Raw genomic sequence first — 21,324 nt, forward strand, 5'->3', positions numbered from 1 at the left:
AGCATCCCTGGGTTCAATTCCCAATACCAGAAAGAAAAAAGATAGAGCCATTGGATTAATGAATTAAATGACAGGTTAAGTAACATTTTGAAGGCAAACACTGAATTGAAATCGGTGGGTGGGTTGTATTCGAGCCGGGGAAAGATTTTCGCTTCTGGGCTTTTCTTCTTGAGAAGAGGGAGCCGTGGGACATAGAACAACTGGAATATTTCCCTTGGAGCGCCGCCAGCGCACACAATGCCTCCTTTTCTTCGTGGGTCAGCAGCAGGCGTTTGGGGCCCAGCCCCAGCCCCTCGGCATGTGTGTGCAGCCCGCAGCCTGCCCGGCAGACCGCCCCCCTTGTCCTCTGAAGCGCCAGAACTCGCCTGCCAAGCCCAACACAAATGCCTCCTTGACCACAGCCCCTGGCACGTGGGGCTCCTGCTGCCCCTGCTTCTACGAGTCCCCTTCCAGGGCCAAAGAGAGGCTCCTGGGGCGGGTTTTGCCTGCTACTACTGGGGGACAGCAATGCTTCCTCCACCATCTGGTCACTTGCACAGGCCACGAGGCATGAAGTCACAGCCCAGCAGCTTCAGAGATTTGGAGGGCAACTGTCCCCTTCAAAGACCAGCTTCTGCTTGCTCCACCAAGTCTGCCTCTCCTCGGCTCCCTCAGCCCAGCTGGGTCCAGCCCAGTTCCTGGAGGACGAAGTTCATGTACAAAGAGGAGCCTCTGTTGGAGAGGCACTGCTCTGAGGGTGAGAAAATCCAAAAGAAATACCCAGACCGGGTCCCATGATAGTAGGAAAGGCTCCTAAAGCTCAGATAAGCAAGCTGGACAAAAGAAAAACTTGGTGCCTTCTGCTCAGTTGGTTCTGACCCACCTTCTGCAGCAGCATCCTACCCGCCAACACTTCCTCTACCACACCCTTCCACCATGATGTTCTACCTCACCTCAAGCCCAGAGCAAGTGGAACTGGCCATCTATAGTCTGAGGCCCTTGAAACTGTAAGCCCCAAATGAACTTTTCCTCTTCGAATTGTTCTTGTTAGGTCTTTTAGTTACAGTGATGAAAAAGCTGACAAAAACAATCTTTGTCACCTCCAGTGATTGTTTTGGTTTCTGTTCCTTTTCTAACTTCCCAGGGAGCTCAGAATTTCAACGATCCTTTTCATTACCTTCTTTTGTGGGGTGCGGGGAGGAGGTAATTTCATTACCCTGAAATTGTGGGAGGCACATCAATAAAGAGGAAACTAGCTGGGGGGATGGGGGAAACCAGTCTCTCCAGATGTGTGCAATCACTGGTCCATCCAAGATCAATGTCCAGGTCCTAGGCCAGGTTCTGTGGATTCATGGGTGAATGAGACAAGAGTTCTTCTCTTTAGGAATTCACAGTCCAAAAGGAGAAGCAGAGACCTGAATAAGGACATGGCGTGTTATGTTACAGGGGTGTAGCTAAGGCTTCACAGTGGATTAGGAAACATCACAGATGTTACTTGAGCTGGGCTTTGAAGGTTGATTAAGAGTTCACAGGCAAATGGGGCAGAGATGAAAATACAGCTTCAGGAATGATCAGCACATCTGGCCAGAAGTTAGGACAGTGGTGGAGGATGGGGGAGGCAGGGGCTGGAAGTCAGCTGGTTTCATTCTGTAGAGTAGGAAACCTTCAAAGTTTCCCAAGCAGAGAACAAGATGAAATCTGGATATAACTCTGACTGCAATAAGGGGCCGTGTCCCCAGATACTGGCCCATTAGTAGACACTCAATAAATATTTAGAGAATGAGCAATTAATTTTGAGAGTAGCAAGTCTGGTAAGGAGTTCAGCCAGAGTTAATGCTTTTCACAAAATACTCCTATTTTTTTTTTCTTTTCAGATAAGAGCAGATTTTCCTTTATTGAACTATTACAGATGTATGTACTCTGAAATTGCAGGCATAATTACACACAAGTTCTTTATATGGCTGGCAGCTTTCTAAATGTTGGCTTTGTTTTCCTGAGTAATTCTCAGCTCTATGACAGCTGGGACGATGCCTTTTGTGCTCTCTGCATTGCCCAGCAGCCTCTGTCCTGTACAGAGCACACAGAGGTTCTAGGCAAGCAGAACCATAGAACAGATTCAGGGAGCACACGAACTGGACTGGCTCTTGCAGATAACAGATCCAGCTCCCCTGCTTTACAGGAGGAGAGGCTGAGACACAGGAAAGGGGAAATAACGTGCCTTATCCAAAGATGTGCGTGCATTCCTATGGCCAGGCTTTTGCAGGGACCCACAGCAGGGACCTGGGCACATTCAAGACCCTGAAGGGTTAACAGCAGGGGTCCAGGCACAAACTCTGAAATATACCAGTGATGAACCTGGATAACAGCAGGGTAGACAGAACACTGACACACAAACACAGAAGAATGTGTAGGTATGTGTGCAAGGTGTTCAGTAACCAATGCTTACCAAATTCTGCTGTAAGCGTAGCCTGGGACTAGACCTGCTAGAGGCAAGACAACAGAAAGGTTAAGGGCTTGGGCCAGGAATGCCAGCTCTGCCACTTAACCATGTGTTTATCCAGTTTCCTAACTTCCCCCAGCCTCAGTGTCCACAATGTAAAGGAGAGAAAAATAATTTCCTCCCCTGTGCATTGAATCTCATCCTAGTTAACAAGGATGCGGTACATAGGATGCTCATCACAGTGCCTGCAAGGGGAGCTATAAGGTGATTCACTGGAGAAAAAGTAAGGAAGAAAACAGTAGGACCTTGGGAGTCATCCACCATCCAACCTTTGGCCACTGAACACATGGTTAGATCAGGCACTGGATGAGGAAGGAAGGGAGAGATTGATTCCATCAGGGTTTCTAACCTGGGTAACTAGAGAGGTGGGGACTATGACGGAGTTAAGCAAAACAAGAAGGAAAAGAGATTTGGGAGTAGGAGGAGGGTCAGCTCCATCTTGGGCTAGGGGTTCACACAAAGAGGCTGAGAGAGTGGCTCTGCAGACAGCTGACAAGAGAAAAACCTGAAGATTAAGGATTCCATCCCAGAGTCTTGCATGTCATTGTGATCCCATGAAGGGCAAGAAAGACCAGAGGAGTCGGAGGAAAACTCCTGGAGTCACATGTGGGCAGCAGATAAGGAAGAAGAACTACCATGGCAGCAGCCCAGACACTCAAAGGGGTCAGAACATAGAAAACTCTTCTATGGTGTGAGATGTTGCAGGGTCTTTCAGATGAGGAGGACCCAGCTCCCAGCTCCGTTTCAAAGGTTGGGGGTCATGACAAGAGTCAATAAAGATGGTGGCACCAACAGATGGGGCTACTCCTGCTGTCTCCAGTGGAATTCAGAGAGTAAAGGACAGCAGCTCAGGGGAGGGTCAGGGGTGCTGAGAAAGGTAAGGAAGGGCACATGTTTTCAGGGGAAGAAGTATAAAGATAATGGATCGAGATGCAAGCAGAGGTGGCCCAAGAGCCAACATTTACAGCAGGCAGTGTGCTAGAATGTGCAACGAAGGTTGAATTTAATGTTCACCGCAACCATAAGAACTGGGTGGTTTTTATTATTTTACTTCATATTTTGTAACAAGGAATCTAGGCACCGTGAAATGCTGTAGACTGAAGGTGTGTGTGCTGCCCAAATTCATCTGTTAGATCCTAACCCCCCCTGTATGGTGGTCCTAGGGGCCTTCAGTAGGTAGAGCAGATCCCAGGAGACCCCTCATCCCCTACACCACGTGAGGACACATTGAGAAGATGACCCTATGAACCAGAAAGCAGGTCCTTGGCAGACTCAGCACTTTGATCTAGGATTTGCAGCCTCCAGAACTGTGAGAAATAAATTTCTTTGATTTCTAAGCCACCCAGTCTACGTCCATTTGTTTCAGCAGCCAAATGGACTCAGAGAGGTTAAATAACTTACCCAATTAACAGTTGGAGGAGCCAAGATTTGAAGCCAAAGCTCTAGAGTCCATGGCTTTTACCCAAAGAGCTGTTCTGATGGGAAGAGTTTCTAGAGGTGGAAGGGAAGGTTTTTAAGGCTTAGTTGTAGCAAGGGAGAAGAGAGCAGATGGAGAGAAATAGTGAGGTAGAGATGAGGGTAGGAAGGAGGAAGAGGGCCCGTGCTGGAAATGAGGGAAGTGTGAACGGATTTGGGAACCCCAGAAGAGCAGCTGTGGTTTGCAACAGTCAGCAAGGAGATTGGGGTGAGAGAAAACTGAGACAAATATGAGGGATGCCAAGCAGCAGCTGAGGTCAGAGGTCATGGATTTAACATGGATCCAGCAGTCCTGAGGCAGGGTCAGAGAAAGCAGATGGTCAAGTTTAACCTAGCATTCGGCTTATGAAATTGAAAGGAGTTAAGAGGGGGAAATTGTAGGGCACAAAGAAGGACACAACCAGCATTGGAGGACACAAACAGTTGGCACAATGGGGAGGGAGAATATTTTCAATGTCATTTCATCCATAGCAAAAAGCACAAAGCTGAGGACAGAGCAAACAGCTATGATGGGTTATACCCAGGTCTGCCAGTCAGCTGCCCAACAAGACGCCCTTGGTTACACCCCAGCCCAAACAAGTTTTGTTGGTTGAACAGTAAAGATTCATAACTCCACTGCTCAATACCATAGCCACTTAAATCCTGTGGCTACTGGCACCTGAAACATGACTAGTCTGAATTAAGTGTACTGTAAGAGAAACCTGGACTTCAAGACTTAGTATGAAAAATATACTTTTTGATGACATGTTAAAATGTTAACATTTTCGATATAGTGAGTTCAGTAGAATATATTACAATTAATTTCACCTGCTTTTATTTTATTTAATGTGCGACTAGAATGCTTAAAATGTGATTCAGAAATTATTTTTATTGGCAAGAACTGGTATACAAGGAGACTATGATATTAACTTTGGGCTAAATCTGTGCATTCGGCCAATATGCTCATTTAAGCACAGGAGTTTGGCTGAACAGCTCTCTGAGCTATTTTGAGAGAATGGGAAAGAAAACCGATAAGAGTTGATTTGCTGGACATGGGAATAGAGGGCCAGGGCAACCTGACCAGAATTAGGAAAGAGGTCCTCTCTGGAGTTCCAGAAGATTTTATGGTATGACTCTAAGTGGGGCAAGAAAAAGGGCTAAATATCAATAGAAATCTACAAATCCTCCAGGGATGACAGGACTGACCCTGAGCCACTTCCCATTAAGGACCCCTCTTTGGTGTCCTTGCTTTTCCCCTGGACCATTCTCAAAGTCCTCAGCTTCCCATCTGCTCCCTCCACTGACCTCACGGTGACATCCAAACATCCCCTTCCCTTGTTCCCACCAGTCTCTGCCAGAACACCAGGCCCAACAATCTCACACCTTCCAAAAAGCCTTTTCCGACTGTCCAATGAAGACGAATCACCCACTCCCCTAAATCTCCCCCCTTTCAGGAGCCGCCTGCCAACAATTAAGAATGGCAGTAACATGATACAGCATGACCAGCATGGCTTGCAGGCCAGGAAATCCACATCCTAACCCAGATTGGCCCGATCATTTTTTCTGTGTGAGTTGAAGGCATATTACAACCTCTCTGGACCTCAGCTGCTTCATTTGCTACCTACCAATCTGACCCAATCTACAGAGTTGCAAAAGCATTCAGTGAGGTAATGGGAGAGAAGTGATTAGCTAAAGGGATGTATGTGTTCAACAAAGAAAAGGAATGTTGTAATTTAGAGCTGGAAGTCAGAGGAGGAAGGAGGAAAGCTGGCTATAGGAAGGGGATGTTTTTCCCAAAGACAAGGTATAGGTCCCCTTTGGTGCTAAGCGGTGGCTTTTCCCACTAGTAGGGGTGGGGGTGCCCTGCCCAGCACAGGCCAGCAAAACACACACCCAACTTCCCAACTTTTCCTTCAGCTGAGTAAATAAAAGTGATTCCAGGGAAGATGTCCTAAACAAAACCTGAATGCAGCTGTTAATGAGCTGCTTGAGAACTGAATGCTACTCACAAGGGATTTTAAATCCATTGTGCAAAGTTATAATTCATCCCAGACTCACTCCCCACAAGCTTCCCCAACACAGGGAAGGGTGGAGAATGAGGAATCCAAAGAATGGAAGATGTAATCAGGGTTTGCCCTTCCTCCACGGTGCACTGGCTCTCACCGCCCACCGCGGACTGCACAGAGCACATTCCCACTTTATTTAACCTTCATGTGAACCTTTGAAAGATGGAATTATTATCCCCATTTTATAGAGGAGGGAACTGAGGCTCAGAGGGACACAGCAAAGATTCAGACTAGCTCCTTCTAGGCAGTAAGGTATCCCATCACGGACTCTATATGAGCTCAGACAAAATAAACAACCCGAAATTTGTTCAAAATACAGCATTACAGGAAACACATAGCAGGTCAGTTTGTAAAGCTCCATTACTTATTAATTTTTTTTCTATGTAGATAAATATATATTTGGATCCAGATCTAAATAAGCATGTGTAGTTGTATGCCTTATAAGTATAGTGTTGTCTAGAACCGAATGCTTCAAACGGTCCCCTACGCCCCAATCACCAATTCTTGACTTTATATACGTCTAGATTATTTTAATGTTTGCTATGGATTAGTATGAGCAAAAGGGCCCACTCTAGGGCCCCACCATTCCCAAACTTCCAGGTATCCACCCCCATCTTTCATTTCCTGGAGCTTTCTACCCTAGCCATCAGACATCATTCCTCCCATTTGTCGAACCTAACTGCCTTTTTTTAAATTTACAATTTAAAATTACCAAAGAATAGTGAGATTAATTCCTGAATCTGATAAAGGGATCACAATGGTAAATAGTCTGGAATTTCCTTTCTCCTCCCCTGCAACATATTAGCATTTTATTTGGAGTTTTCTGAGCACATGGTATTGTATTAACCCTAGAGTAACTTGATGGTGAAGATTTTAGGCAAACTACTTGGCTGTGGGACCCCGCTGATTACCTGAAGGTCTACTCTTCAGCCAGGTATGGCCATATGGGGTTAAATTCTAGGCTAGTATTGCCAGATCTGATCTTTTCCAAAAGAAGCCAGGAATGTGGATTTGTGTAAAATCTGATTTTGAAATGTTGGCCGAACGCTTTTCCTCTTTTAAAATATCGTGCAGGTCAAAGAAAACTTGAAGAAAGTTAAAGCAACCCATGTGATTCCTGGTGGGTCTTAGTCCCCCTTTTTAAACTTGTCCCCAACTCCTCTGCCCTCATGAATGCAGCCCAGCCCTCACCCTTCCTTAGGGGAACGACTTAGGTGGTACCTCTTCTCAACTCCTCCCAATCCTAATTATTAATCTTCATTAATACTGCCATTCTCCAAGGCTCTCTTCCGAAAGCTGCTTCTCTGCCCTGCCTGTATTTCCACTGACTTTTAGCCTGCTTCACTTTTCTGCTTTGAGCCAGCATTGTTTCTGCATGTTTAAATCTTTCTGGTAGATCATACACTCGAAGAAAGGAAGGAAGTATTTTGTGTATGTGTGTGCCAGTTATGACTTTAGTACTATTTTCCTCAATTTGTAGGAGAGAAGGCCAAAACTCAGGCCATGTGATGGTCCTGAGCTTTCTGCCTGTACTACAGCTTGGGATGGGAGGTACCCTCTCAACTCCCTTCCTCTCCCTCAACTGAAATCCTTCTCCTCACTTCCCCATCTGTAACTCCTACCCAACCCCAAAGACAGCTTTACTTGCCAGCATCCTCCCCTTTGCTGTGCACCAAGTGGTACTGGAAACTTTCCCTCTATTCTGGGCCCCAAGGCACCTGTAAGAAAGTCTGTCAGCCCCCATGAAACTGCCACATAACTCACTATTTGATTATTCATCTCTTCTGATGGACCATAAGCTCCTTGCCTAGCAGAGTACCTGGCCTGTATAGGTGATCCATCAATGTTTACTAGACAGCAGAAAGGAAGGGAAGGAGGGAGAGAACAATAAGGAAAGGGAGGAAGGAGGGAAGAATTGACAGAAATGGGCCACTTGCAACCAAAACATCTGTCTGAGTTGTAATGACAAGATGGTCCCAAGCACTGTTTCTGAGTTGGGATGGCTGCGGCTCCATTGTGCTACAAACTGAAAGCAGACCATTGGGAAGTCTCCAGCAGCCACCTCACCAGGGGCCAGGCAGATGGCAGGTTGCTCATTGGCTTCCAGGAACTAGCATCCACCTCCACCTGCTTATTGCTCCTGGTCTCCAGCTCTGGGGGAAAGTGACATGCATCAGTCAGATGCTCTGCTCTAGGAGGATAGCTGCAGTTCGGATGGATGAAGTGGAGATGAGCCTTCCCCAACAGCAGGCAGGGAGTGAACCACAGAGGGTGGGAGCATGCCACATGTGTAGAGGAGAGATGACCAGCATCCCTTCAACCTCAGGCAGCTGTCTGATCAGAAAATGGGCCTTCTGCAACAGACAAGGCAGGAGAGGATCATTTTTCCGAGAACCCTGGAAGTGAGTCTCCATTGCTTGCTATAAAACTGGGCAGCTGCACACCCTACCCCTCATTCACAGGCCACCAGGCAGGACCACTCTGTCAACACTCCAGGGTACCTCTCCCTGCCCGAAGCCACAGAAACTACAGAGACAACTGCTGATGTTCTCAAAAGCCCAGCATCTCTCAATTGAGTTTCCAACACCCATGGACACCCACCTTGAGATCAGAGGGTAGAAGGGAGCGCTGGCTTGCTCACCACCACTGCCATTCCAGCTGAGGAGGGAGCACCAAGGAGAGCACTTCGCAGGAATTAGGAGCTTCAGAGAAAGATCTGGGAGAAAGTCACAGAGTTCATACTCCCCACCCAGGCTGAATCTAAGCATCTGGATGGAAAGCAGGAATGATCCTCTTGACTTTTCCTCCCTCTTTTTTAGCAGTTCCCTCTCTAGTGATGCACCCAGGACCTCCCTCCAGCCTCCCAGTGGCTTTGATCCCTACTTGCAGGATGACTCCAAGAGACCAAGTGGCTTGGTCTGCTTTGGCCACTAGAACAAAGTGCAGTACCAGAGACTGGGTGGCTTAGAAATAATGGACATTTATTTCTGACAGTTCTGAAGGCTGGAGGACTGGGCTCAGGACATCAGCAGGGACAGGTTCTAGCGACTTCTTGTATCCTCACACGGTACAGAGGGTAAGACAGATCTCTGGGGTCTCTGTGATAAAGGCACAGATCCACTCAGGAGTGTTCAGCTTCATCGTCTACTTGCCTCCCTAAGGCCTGCGTCCCAGTCCATCACCCTGAGGTTAGGACTTTAGCATTTGAATTCAAGAGAGGCAGATCTAAACAGTTATTTATTTAATTTATTGGTACTAGGGATTGAACCCAGAGGCCCACAGAGTACATCCCCAGCCTTCCCTCTTTCCTTCCTTCCTTCCTTCCTTCCTTCCTTCCTTCCTTCCTTCCTTCCTTCCTTCCTTTCTTTCTTGGCAGAGTCTCACCAAGTTGTCTAGGCTGGCCCTGAACTTGCAATCCTCCTGCCTCAGCCTCTCACATACCTGGGATGACAAGGACCTAAACATTTAGACCATACCACCAGATGCTCATCAAGGACCCCTGACAGGCCTGGAATTACCAGGTGCTTTAGCTCAGTAAATCCTCAACAGAAGATGAAAAAAAAAAAAAAACCCCAAAACTAATTCTAACCTATTTTTAAAACAAGAAAATAAAGTTTAAAGCGATTTTATAATCAGAAAGAGGAGGGACACCCTAAAATGAAAGGAGACATTACTTAAAAAGCAAACAAAAAACATAACAGGTACTAGGACCTCGGGTAGAGAATTTGCAAATAATGCTACCAACCTAAGAAAGCAGAGGAAAACAGCAATTTTATTGTCTACTTATATGCCAAGTGCTTTGTGGGCCTTCTCACTCCATCCTGGGGTAATGACACAAACTCTTTTTGTCCCCCATTTTACAGACGGGAAACTGAGGGGTAGGGAAGTGATCTCCCTTAACCAAGGCCCAGGGCACTCCACTGGACAGGCCACACTGTAGTGGGTTAACAGGCTCCCTTCAAGGAAACATATTTGCATTTGAACAATAGCTCTCTGGAGAAGACAAAGTCACTCCAAGGAATGGCTTCAATGTGGGGAATGCCAGGCCTCAGCTCTGCCAGTGGGCCACGAAGCATCACCAGAGGCGGCCACCTACGGGTCCAACTGACACAGGGCTCCAGTCAGCAGCTGGCAAAGCTGAGGTGCAGGGGCTGGACTGAGGGGGAAGCTCAGGTCAGGAAGGCTAGCCCCGGGCAAGTGCAAGAGCAAGGCAAGCAAGCACTTGCAGAGGAATGTGTTCCTCATGTCCCCGTGCCTAAAACTGTCAGCCCATTTAATAGTGTGGAAGGGACACAGTCATAGTTAGTGGCAAGGCAGGGCAGTGAGCTGGAGCAAGAGGACTGAGTTGTCGTTCAGCTCAGTCACCTCCTCCCTGTGCAACCTAGGCCTGGTCCTCAGCACCATCATCTGTGGGACCAGGCAGATAGTCGAGGCTCCTCCCACTTTCATTATAGGAGCCCTAATAGCCCAGCACTTGGAGTGGCAGCATTAGGGCCAAGAGGAGCATGTGGGGGCTGGGGGAAGGGAGAGAGAAGCAGAGACAGAAAAAGGTGAGACAAACTCTAGGTGACAGAGTCCAACATAGGTGTCTGGGGATGGGATGAACTAGGGATACCAAGAATGAGCCAGGAGGTGCTGAATAAAGGATGTAAGGACACCAGTCATTTGCTGTTACCAGGGTTCTACTGGGAAGGACCAGATGCCAGATGCTACAGGGAGCTCTGGGGAGGGGGCAAAGAGAGAGCCAGGTACAGTAACACGAATGAGGTTTTTCATGGGACCAGAGTGGGCCCACCTGCTGGAGCCGTGTGTGAAGAAGATGGCTCTCCAACAGAATGGACTACCCAAAACGACTCCAAAGCACTTGAGAGAGGATAGGTACATTTGGAAAGGAGTCTTCATTATCCCCACTTCAGAAATTTGAAAACTGAGGCCCTTCATGGTCAGAGTCAGGTGGCAGAATTGGAATTAGAACCCTGTTCTGCTTGACTCCACAGCTTTTGCCCTATCTTTACTCCTGCATATGCCTGTGTGGGGGTTAAAGGTCGGGGAGAGGAGAAGGGAGGGAGGGGTGAGAACAGGGAAAAGTCTGGAGAGATGGATTGGGGAGGAGGAAGATGGGGATGGATGGTAAAGCACTTTGTTAGAGAAACAAAATGGCAGCCAGAGTTTTTTCAGATTCTTCTGTGGTTACCTGTAGCAATTTTTTAAAAAATATTTTTTTTTAGTTGTAGACAGACACAATTCCTTTATTTTATTTATTTACTTATATGTGGTGCTGAAGATCCAACCCAGTGCCTCACACATGCTAGGCGAATGCTCTACCACTGAGCCACAACCCCAGCCCACCTGTAGCAATTTTCAAGAGCACAGCATTCTAGAATTAACCAGATCTGGACTGAGCTTCCGCCTTCACCACTTAATACCTCTATAACCTAGACCAAGTACTGAACCTCCTAGAGCCTCACTTTGCTCACCAATTCTATGGGAATAATAACAGCCATACCTCATTGGGTAGTTGGTAAAGATTAAGGACTGCCACATTTAGAGGGCTTGGCACAATGTCTGGCACATGTTAAGTGTTCAATAAAAGGCAGCCGAAACCAGCCACTCCTCTCATGTTGCTCCAGCAGACTCTCCTCTCTCTTGGCCTCCTTCTCAAATCAACATCTGGCCACACTCCTCCCTCTCCCTCCTCAGCTGCCTCCTTTGCATTCCCTTCATTTCAGAGCCCACTTCAAAGCTTCTGCTCCCTGAGCATCCTTTCCTTCCTAGAATTCTGGTTTGCGCGATGACTGAATGATTCATCAACTTGTCTACACCAACTCTTTAACATCTCAGGAACAGGGATTCTCAGAAACTATCCTGAGTTGTTTCAATGGACTGGTTTGTATGGGACTGGCCAAAGGATAGACGTGGGGCTCTGGGGCTATGGGTTGATAGGGATTACCTAACCAATTTCCCATGTGTGCCTGCATTTTGTAAATGAACCTTTGGATGTACATCAAAACCTTTACCCAAACCACAAATCCTGGGCCTTTGCAAATTTGCCAATTATCAAATGAGCCTTAACGACTACTCAACAATGTCTTCCACTAATTAGACAGTGATAGATGGGTATACAAAAGGTTGGTGGGGGGCGCTGAGAAGAAAGTTTATTGACCTCCTGACAGGGGTCTTAACCATTTTTGTGCCTTCACCACTTTCGCAGACTGGTGAAGATGAAGGAACCTTTCTCAGAGTGCTTGAAAATCCAAAACATAAAATGCATAGCTTGACTACAAAGAAAACCAATAACATGTAATAATTGTAACAAAACTAATAATTCTAAAGTACAATTATTAAAATTTAAAAACTGCATATTATAACAATACATATTCTTATTTTTCTTTTTTCTGTTCTTTTTTCGTACCAGGGATTGAACCCATGGGAGCTTAACCACTGAGCCATATCCCCAGCCATTTTTTTTTTTTTAAATTTTGAGACAGGGTTTCACTGTCTCAAATTGCTGAATTGTCTCTAAATTGGTGAAGCTGGCTTTGAACTCTGGATCCTCCTGCCTCAGTCTCTGAAGTTGCTGAGATTACATGCGGATATTATTGCCAGCTGGCTGGCTGGCTGGCTGGCTTCTTTCTTTCTTTTTATTTATTTATTTATTTATTTATTTATTTATTTATTTATTTATTTATTTTTAAGACATGGGTATTGAACCCAGGGGCACTTTATCACTGAGCTATATCCCCAGAGAGACAGATATATATATATATATATATATATATATATATATATATATTTTTTTTTAATTGCTTAGGGCCTCACTTAGTTGCTGAAGCTGGTTTGAATTTGCGATTCTCCTGCCTCAGTCTCCTGAGTTGCTGGGATTACAGGCGTGCACCACTAAGTCCAGCCATGTTCTTTGTTAACACATTGTTATGCTTTAGATATGAAATGTCCCCCATAAGTTCATATACTAATGCAGGAATGTTCCAAGGTGAAATGATTGGGCTGTGAGAGCTGTTGCCTAATTAGTTCATTCTAGTTTGAATGGACTGGATGGTAACTGCAGGCAGGTGGGGTATGACTAGAAGAGGTGGATCACTGGAGGCATGCCCTGGACGGGTTCATCTTCTTTTTGACCTCTTTACCCTTCTCTCTTTCTGCTTCCCAACTGCTATGTCCTAAGCAGCTGACCCCTAAGATGTTCTTCCTCCATGATGTGCTGCCTCACCTTGAACCCAAAGCAACAGACACAGCTGACCAGGGACTGAATCTCTGAAACCATGAGCCAAAAATAAACTTTCCTTCCCCTCAGTCGTTCTAATCAGGTATTTTGATCACATCGACAAAAAGCTGACTAACACACATATCGAATAATAAGCTCCAGGTGTGATAACCACTGTAATTTCAAAGCTGCAATTGATATAAATATTTCAAGACATCAGTAGCGGTTAAAATGCAATATGAAATATCCGTGATTTCTACTGGCAACATTGTTACAGGTACTACAAATACATTGGGTTGTTGCTTATATTGATAATAAAGAAAATGCCAAATGAAGATATTCTTTTTCTCCTAATCAAGTTTACAGACTCCTGTATATTCTATACATGGATCCAGTGGGGCTGTTGACCCCAAGCTAAGAAGGCCTGTTAGGTCCTTTACAACTTAGTAAACACTTATACTGGGCAAAACCCTTAGTTCCAGCTCACCCTTATCTCCTTCTTGAAAGGTCTCCACTCACACCTTTCTTGCCTCAAATCCAGAGTTCTACAGATACAAGCCTACTCTGTCTGTAGCAGGGGGGAGTTTTGCCTTGGCGGAATCCCATGCCCAGGCCACCTGATCCCTGCCGCAGATGGTCTGCAGAGAAAGTCTCAGCTTCTAGAGGGCCGATCTCAGACCAGAGGATCCTCTCTGGAACATCAACAAAGGAGAGATCCAGGTGATTAGCTCAGCAAAGGCCAAGATGCACAGTTGAGCCACTGGCCCTGGAAGGTGGCACCATGGAGTGAAGACCAGAAACCAGCTGTAATGTTGGTGTGGCCTGGAACTCAACCCTCTCCATAGGGTCATCTGCCCTGAGGATGTCTGGCCTCCTTTCAGACCTGGGCTTTGATGCCAGTGCTACATTTGATGGCTTCTCTTTTCCTTCCTCAGAGCCAGCCTAAGGGGGGGTCCCTGTTTGCTGCATCAGAAGAGCACTTCATCATCAATATTATCAACACCATTTTACAGATGAGGAGGCTGAAGTTCAGTGAACTTAAACAATGTGCCCAGGCTCACAGGGCAAAAGGCAAAGCTGGTTTTCCTCTCCACCTCTGCCTTTTATTGAGGGGCAGGTAGGTGATGCCCTTTCATTATCTCCTTATTTACAATCACACAAATCATACATGAAAACAATCTCTTAAAAAATTCAAATATTACTGATAAAAATGCTCTCGTGCATGCACTCAACATTGTATCTGGGAAACACAGATCTGACCCTACCATATATTCAGCCATCACCCAACTTGACATTCTGTCTTTTAAACCTTTCCCCAAGAGTAGGATGACCCGCTTTCCAAGGCAGAAGGGAGGGAGCTGAGGGGACATAGTAAGCAACAGCTGTGAGCGCAGCACCTGGAAACACTCAGCCCCCAGGCCTGGTGCCCTGCAAGGAAACCTAAACCTAAATCAGTTTCATTGAGAGCCAGCCTCGCTGGGCAGCTGGGCAGAAACCAGACTGTGGAGGGGAACCAGCATGGAAGGCTGCTGCTCTTTTATCTTTGCATGGAGCAAATTCTCCCCATGCCATATTTCTCTGCCTTCTTGTCCCTTGACGTCAGAGGCCCAAACCAGAAATAAAGAAGGAAACTCAGCAGACACAAAGAATCCTTCAGCACCAGAGGGGGAAAAGCCACAGACACATTTAAATTAAAAAAAAAAAAATGGCAGCCAATAAGTTTTATTTACTTTAGGGGAAAGGAATGGGAAGGGGGTGGAAATTAGGATTTGTGTTTTTCTCCCACATTGTCTGAGTCCCCACAAAGTTATCTGACGAGCAGGGCTCAGGGCCCAGGAGAGACAGTGAGGCGCTCCTTGGGAAAATACTGCAGAGTCCTTTCCTTGAAGAAGGAACACACCAGCCTGCTTCTTCAGACACCACCAATCTATAACTGCCTAAGCAGCACATTAACCATCTACTTAAAATCTTGGGACGGCATTTATTCTATCCCGGAAACTGCGATGGGCCTATTTTTAGCAAGAAGGCCCTTCTTCTTTTCTTTCATCCTACTTTGAAATACGATCTGTAGAGACCGGATGCTGTTCACAGAAAGGCCTATTAAAAGTTTTTTAATCTAACCTGGGCCTGCAGGATTAGCATTTTGAGGCACAGAGAGGTTAGGGTCCAGCTGTAAATCACACAGCTCCTTAGCAGCAGACTTAGTCTCCAATTTCAGGATTCCCTGACCTCTAAGCCCATGCCTCTTCCCACACACTGTACCACAAGAAAATCACAATGTGCTTCACTGTCTGAGCTCCAGAGACAGAAAGCTCTGTCAAATCGCAATTTCATGGTGGGGCACCGTGGCACATGCCCATCATCTCACCAGCTCAGGAGGCTGAAGCAGGAGGATTGAAAGTTCAAAGCCAGACTTAGTAAGTTAACTAGGTCCTAAGTAACTTAGTGAGACCCTGTCTCAAAATAAAATGAGATATTAAAAAAAAAGGACTGAAAATGTAGCTCAGTGGTAAAGTGCTCTTGGGCTAATCTCCGGTCCAAATATACATATATATCCCAGTTTGCTTGTTTCATGACCCTGGTAAGTCACACAGAGTCTCTGAGCTTCCTTTTCGTCACTGGGTATTATGAGAATAACCATCTGAAGGATGACTGTGAGAACCGAATGTGCCAGGGTTTGGCACACGTGCACATTGTGATTGTTCTGTACTGCTCCAAACTCAGAGTTGGGTAGACCTACAGTCACTGTGTCTGCTTGACCACCCAGAGATGGGGGGAAAGGACTGTTATCAATCCACTCACAGTGAGCAAAACTGAGGTTCCCCTGGGGTGACAGAACCTGCACAAGATCAAAGGGGTCCTGTTTGTTATTTTTCAGTGCTGGGGATCAAACCTGGGCCTCACGCATGCTAGGCAAGCACTCTACCACCGACCTCCATGCCTACCACCCCAGACGCTGAGATGAGAGTTTTCAAAGTGAGCACATCATCAGCATTCAGAAGTCGTAAATGCCCACCAGCCAACTTGCTTAGACATTGGTTAAATTAGTAGTAAAGCTACCTCTATCTTCCCCCAGCAGAGCAGAGCTGCAGAAGCACTGGCCACACTTCGGGACCATCCTTTGTGCACTGGAGCCAGAACAGTAACTGGTACAGATCAGAGGTTTTACTCGATTTTGATGAATGAGTGAATTACTGATTGAATGAAGATCCTGATCTGCAGATGAGAACAAAATGGCCTAAAGCAGGTGTTTTGTTTGCAGAAAGGGGTGGTGAGGTGGGTAGGCAAGACCCCAGAGACAGCAAGCAAGAGCCCTGCCCTGTAGGGAGGAAGCCTTTGACAAAGCCAATAGCTGGTTCCTTGACCTTAATGGTCCTGTCTAGAACATCTCCCAGCCTGGCCCGCCAGACCCCATCCACCCTCTCCCCCACCCCGCATACTGTGAGGCACCTGTTATTCTCCTCCAGCTAAAACAGATGTAATAACATTGCAGACTAGGGGTGGCAAATAGGCCAGCAGAATTGGCCCATCTGTCTTCCTAATTGTCAAGTGTGCCCGTAATAAGATTTTTCTCCCTGTCACACCTTAGGCTGCTCCTGAACTGAAGCAAAACCAAGATATACATTTTTCAGCCAGGAGCATGGCCTTCATAAAGTGCCAGGAATGCAAAGAAGCTGCTTGGCTAAAATAAGCATAAAGAACCAGAAGGAACTCTGGACTTCTTGGGAAATTGGGGTCCTTGCTCCTGACCACTGGGGGGTACTTGGGCAGTCACTGTGCCTCACTCAGTCTCTGTTTCCTAAAATATTGCAGTCTAAACTTATGGAGTTGGACATGGTGGCATGCACCTGTAATTCCAGAGGCTGGGGAGGCTGAGACAGAGGACTGTGAATTCAAAGTCAGTCTCAGCAATTTAGCAAGGCTCTAAGCAACTCAGCAAGACCTTGTCTCTAAATAAAACACACACACACACACACACACACACACACACACACACATGGGTTGGGGATGTGGCTCAAGGGTTAAGTGCCCCTGGGTTCAGTCTCTGGTACCAAAAAAATAAAAAATAAAGGTATGGAAATTGGGTCCATGGAGGAGGAGCTATGAATCATATGATATTGTATACAAGATATTTTAAGTTATATGCATTTGAAGGACAGTGTCCATAATTTTCAACAGCATCTTAAAGATATATGCAATACTCCTCCATTTAAAAAGTTAAGAAATACTAAACAATTTCTATCCAACAGTTATTGGGCACTTTCTATGGTCCTGATCTGTGCTAGGCACTGGAGACACAAATATGACAGAAAAGTTCTGCTTTTAGGGTACTCAGTGCAGTTGATACTCACTGTAACAGAAGCCTACTTTTGGTGGATTGTTGTGTTTTTATTTTTTGGTAGTGCTGAGGATTAAATCCAGGATCTCATGCATGCTAAGCAAGTGCTCTCACATCTCCAGCCCAGGACATGCCTTTGGAAACAAAGAAAAGGCAACCTTTGATTCTGTCTAGTCAGGAAAGGCCTTCTGGGAGGGGAACCTTAATGTTGAAGTTGAAGGCTATGTATACATTCAGTAGGTGAACGAGTGGAAGAGGATTTTAGACAAAGGGCAGTATGTGCAAAGACAACAAGTGCTCCACAAATTGCCTCAAGTGTAATTGTGAGTAGAACACTTCGGGGAGGCTCACTGCAGGAGACCAAGGAAAGTGGTGGAAGCCAGAGATAAGGCTGGACAGGTAGGGAGGGCCCAGATTAGGAAATGCTCTGTCCACCACCCTAAGGAATTTTACTTTGTGGACAGTGAGTTCTTTCCAGCTGCAAAAGTCTGACATGAACTTTCACTCTCTGCATGAATTTTCCTAAATGCTGAGCAGAGGCCTGGCAGTTGTGAGCTGAATGGAACAACACGGAAGGAGTAAAGAATTGCTCTTGGCACCATGAGTGGACACATGAGCTATCTGATCAAGGTACTGGTACTTAGTGCACATGTTCGGGGTGAGTCCAGCAGGGTGCTGTCAGTCTCTCTCTATTTCTCTCTCTGCATGTGACCTGGATGGGGGCAGAGAGGGGAGTGTCTAACTGCTCATTATTATAGCCAAGAAAGAAAGATGCTGATTGGCCCACTCATAGGGATGCAGAACTAAGGTACATGCCTATTTAGGCCCCTGGACCTCACCTGGCAAACAGGTTTTCAGTTTCTCCACTTGACTCTACAGCTCCTTTTGCTCTAAGCCTCTTTCCATCCTCCTCAGTTAACTCCTATCAGTTTTCAGACAGAGTGACACTGGACCAATCACAGGTTCTCAGGACACCTAACGGTTTCCTTTAAAATAACTCAGCACTGTGAAGCAGTCTATACTTATTTGAGTGATTTGATTCATGTCTTGGCCACTGGTCTGTGAACTCCATGAGGCCAAAGAGTGCCAGTTCTTTTACTTTTGTATTTCTCTACCTTGTCAGTGCCTGGCATGGAGTTGATTGAATGACAGCAAACTCTCCCTGGGACACATTATGTTCCAGTGAGGCAGGAAAGCTGGACTTGAAAAGACAATGAAAGAGAGGACTAAGCTTAGGTTCCAAATGTAGATCTAAGGTCTCCTTTGTCACGTCTGGAGAGGCTCTAAGAAACTCAGATTTGATTTACTCAGGTAGGTCCTTTGGAATTATACTTAATTCAAATGCTTTCTCCCGGAGCTTCAACCTGGTCAGTGGCTACATCTGACCCTTCCCTGGCCATGCCTGGTGGATACAGGACTCTCTCTGCCCTGGTCTCAGAGGATTATCCTTGGAGAGGAGAAATATTCTCCTCTTTCTTGGAAAATACTCCCTCCCCACCTTACTGGCCCACATCCCAGGGTGCTTGGAAAATAAGAATTGCCAGGGTTTTGTAGCCCTGGTGGATGTTCAAGGGCAAGAGTAGGTTCAGAGCTGGTGTAGGGGTCATGAGTTTGACTTTCCAACTCCCATACTAAGTAACCGGCCAGTTGAAGGGGCAAAGTACTTGGGGTCAAAGATTTGACCCTAAGGGAGATGTAAGAGAGAGGGGAGCTCTCCCAGTGGCCCAAGGCTTGGCAAAATGTTCCGGGGCGCTCTTGTACCTGGCCCCCAGATAACCCCAGCCTCCACCCAAGGTCACTGGAGGGCTGGAAACTTCAGCCAGGGACTGAGGAATGTCAGGCCAGGAACTTGGGGCCAGATTTTGCACACGCTGAATTCCAGGTAGTCCTAGGAGCGGGCGGTAGGGTGGCCCCAGTCCCGCAAGCTGCATCCCAGAACGCAGGGTAAAGCTGGGCAGGGGCTGCACCACCTGGGCCGCAAGGACGACGCGGTCTCTCCTTCCCCAGTGGTCTCAATCCTCCAGGAGATGGAAAGGGAGCGGCGCCCACCCACCCGCAGCCGGCGCAGCCCCGCAGCCCCCTCCCGCGCTGTCGCGGACCCCAGGCTCCGGGGCGGGGGCACCCGCTCGGCCCTGGCTGCCGCAGCCTCTGCCTTAAAAGGAGCCGGCCACGCCGCGCTGGGAGGGGGCTAGGATGGCAGCAGGGACCAGAGAAGAGTGGCCCAGCGCGGGGGCCAAGCCCCTGGTAGCGCAGGGCGGGGTGCTGGACGCCCCAGCAGACGCACTGCTTGGGGCTGGGGCGCAGAGACCCTTACCTTGGCTAGCCGCGGAAGTACGGTGGGAGGCGACTCACTGTGCCTGGGGCCCCGCGGCGGGGCGCCCACCCTGGCTTCGGGGCGCACGCAGCCTCTGGGTGCAGGTCCGCGTCCCGGGCGCGCACCCCGCTCTGGCGCACCCTGGTTGTCCGGGGCGCGCACAGCCTCCAGGCGCCCTCTGGCCGGGGAGATCGGCCAGGACTCGGGGTGCACACCCTGCGGGCACACCCACCGCGCCGGATGCGGGACTGGGAGGCGCGGCCCGCCGCCGCTTCGCCCCTCGTAGCTGGCTGCCAACACCACCCGAGTCCCCGCCTTCGATAGCGGGGGTGAAAAAGACTCCTGACTCGGCGCGGGCTTTGGTGTGTGGGAAAGGGCCGAATTGCGAAACCGAGGGGGAGGGTCTTAGCCTTGATAACTGCAAAAGCCCTTGGACAGAGTTTAGGAGAAAAACTTTGAAAAGAAACCAGAAAACTCCTAACTGGTGCATATCGCTTTTCAGATTTCCAAATGTGCTTTCACATACCGTTCTCTCAACTCATCTAGACATTTCTATCTTCGTGATACATGGGGAGACAGCATCAAAGTAACGACTTGCCCAAGACAGGACTTGAACCCAGGCCTGGCAACTGGGAATCTGTGTGCAGTGAGGTCTTAGCCAGGGAAGGTGGGGGAGTGAAGGTGGGTAAGGGATGTAACAGAACTTGTATCTCTCCTAAGGCATTTCTTTTTCCATCTCCTTCCAAGTCATGGTTGTAGCCCCACTCAGAATCCTAAATCTTTCACTTCGCAGCCCCATCTTCCACGGAAGCAGTTCATTGAACTTTTATTAATGAAATATTTGCCTATTTCATTAATTATTTATAATTTCATGTTCTGCGTTCTGCATTGTGCACAATAGCACTGGAAGCTGCTTCTACTACTCCTTTTACAGATGGGGACAAACAGTGGGGTTGGAGAGGAATGCAGCCTGCTGTACTCCAGATCCCAGCCCTGACCACCACTAGCGTCTTTCCTTCCACCCGATAGCACGTAGTGAAACTGAACCAAAGGGGTTTCATTTTTGACTTTGTGATCCATATGAGAGAGATAATTTGAGGCAAGAGACATTTCTGGGGCTTTTATTTCCTGTTTTGACAGAAGCATGGTTGTTAGAAGGATTTCACCCCTGCTAGGATTCCAGCAAAGCAAAGGGATAGCCCCAGAGCAATCATAAAGGGGAATGGAAGCTTGGAGACAATAGGGAGTGATGGGAACTATGGCAAGCTGGAGAGCATCCCATCCCCCATCCAGGCTCTTGTCCAAGGCTTCTGCTACTCATCTGCAGTTGATTTCTGCCATCCAAGAAAAGGAATTAATATGGCTTGATCCTATCATTTTTGGGAAAAGCCATAAATCCAGACATTTAAATGAAGTCTCCTAATTTGTTGGCGATTTATTTAAAAAATG

At 47.2% G+C, this 21,324-nt stretch overlaps 1 protein-coding gene across 1 annotated transcript in view; it reads right to left on the reverse strand.

The window, feature by feature from the left end:
* Positions 1-20,246, reverse strand: part of LOC120890979 (KN motif and ankyrin repeat domain-containing protein 4-like) — a 72,239-nt gene extending 51,993 nt beyond the window's left edge. Inside the window, exon 1 of the mRNA XM_078026392.1 lies at positions 19,876-20,246. The gene's annotated coding sequence lies outside the window, so the exon portion shown is untranslated. The remainder of the gene's footprint in view (positions 1-19,875) is intronic.
* Between the last annotated feature and the right edge of the window lie 1,078 nt (positions 20,247-21,324).

Source organism: Ictidomys tridecemlineatus, chromosome 11 (assembly GCF_052094955.1).
Source record: "Ictidomys tridecemlineatus isolate mIctTri1 chromosome 11, mIctTri1.hap1, whole genome shotgun sequence".
In the NCBI taxonomy this organism is placed as follows: Eukaryota; Metazoa; Chordata; class Mammalia; order Rodentia; family Sciuridae; genus Ictidomys; species Ictidomys tridecemlineatus.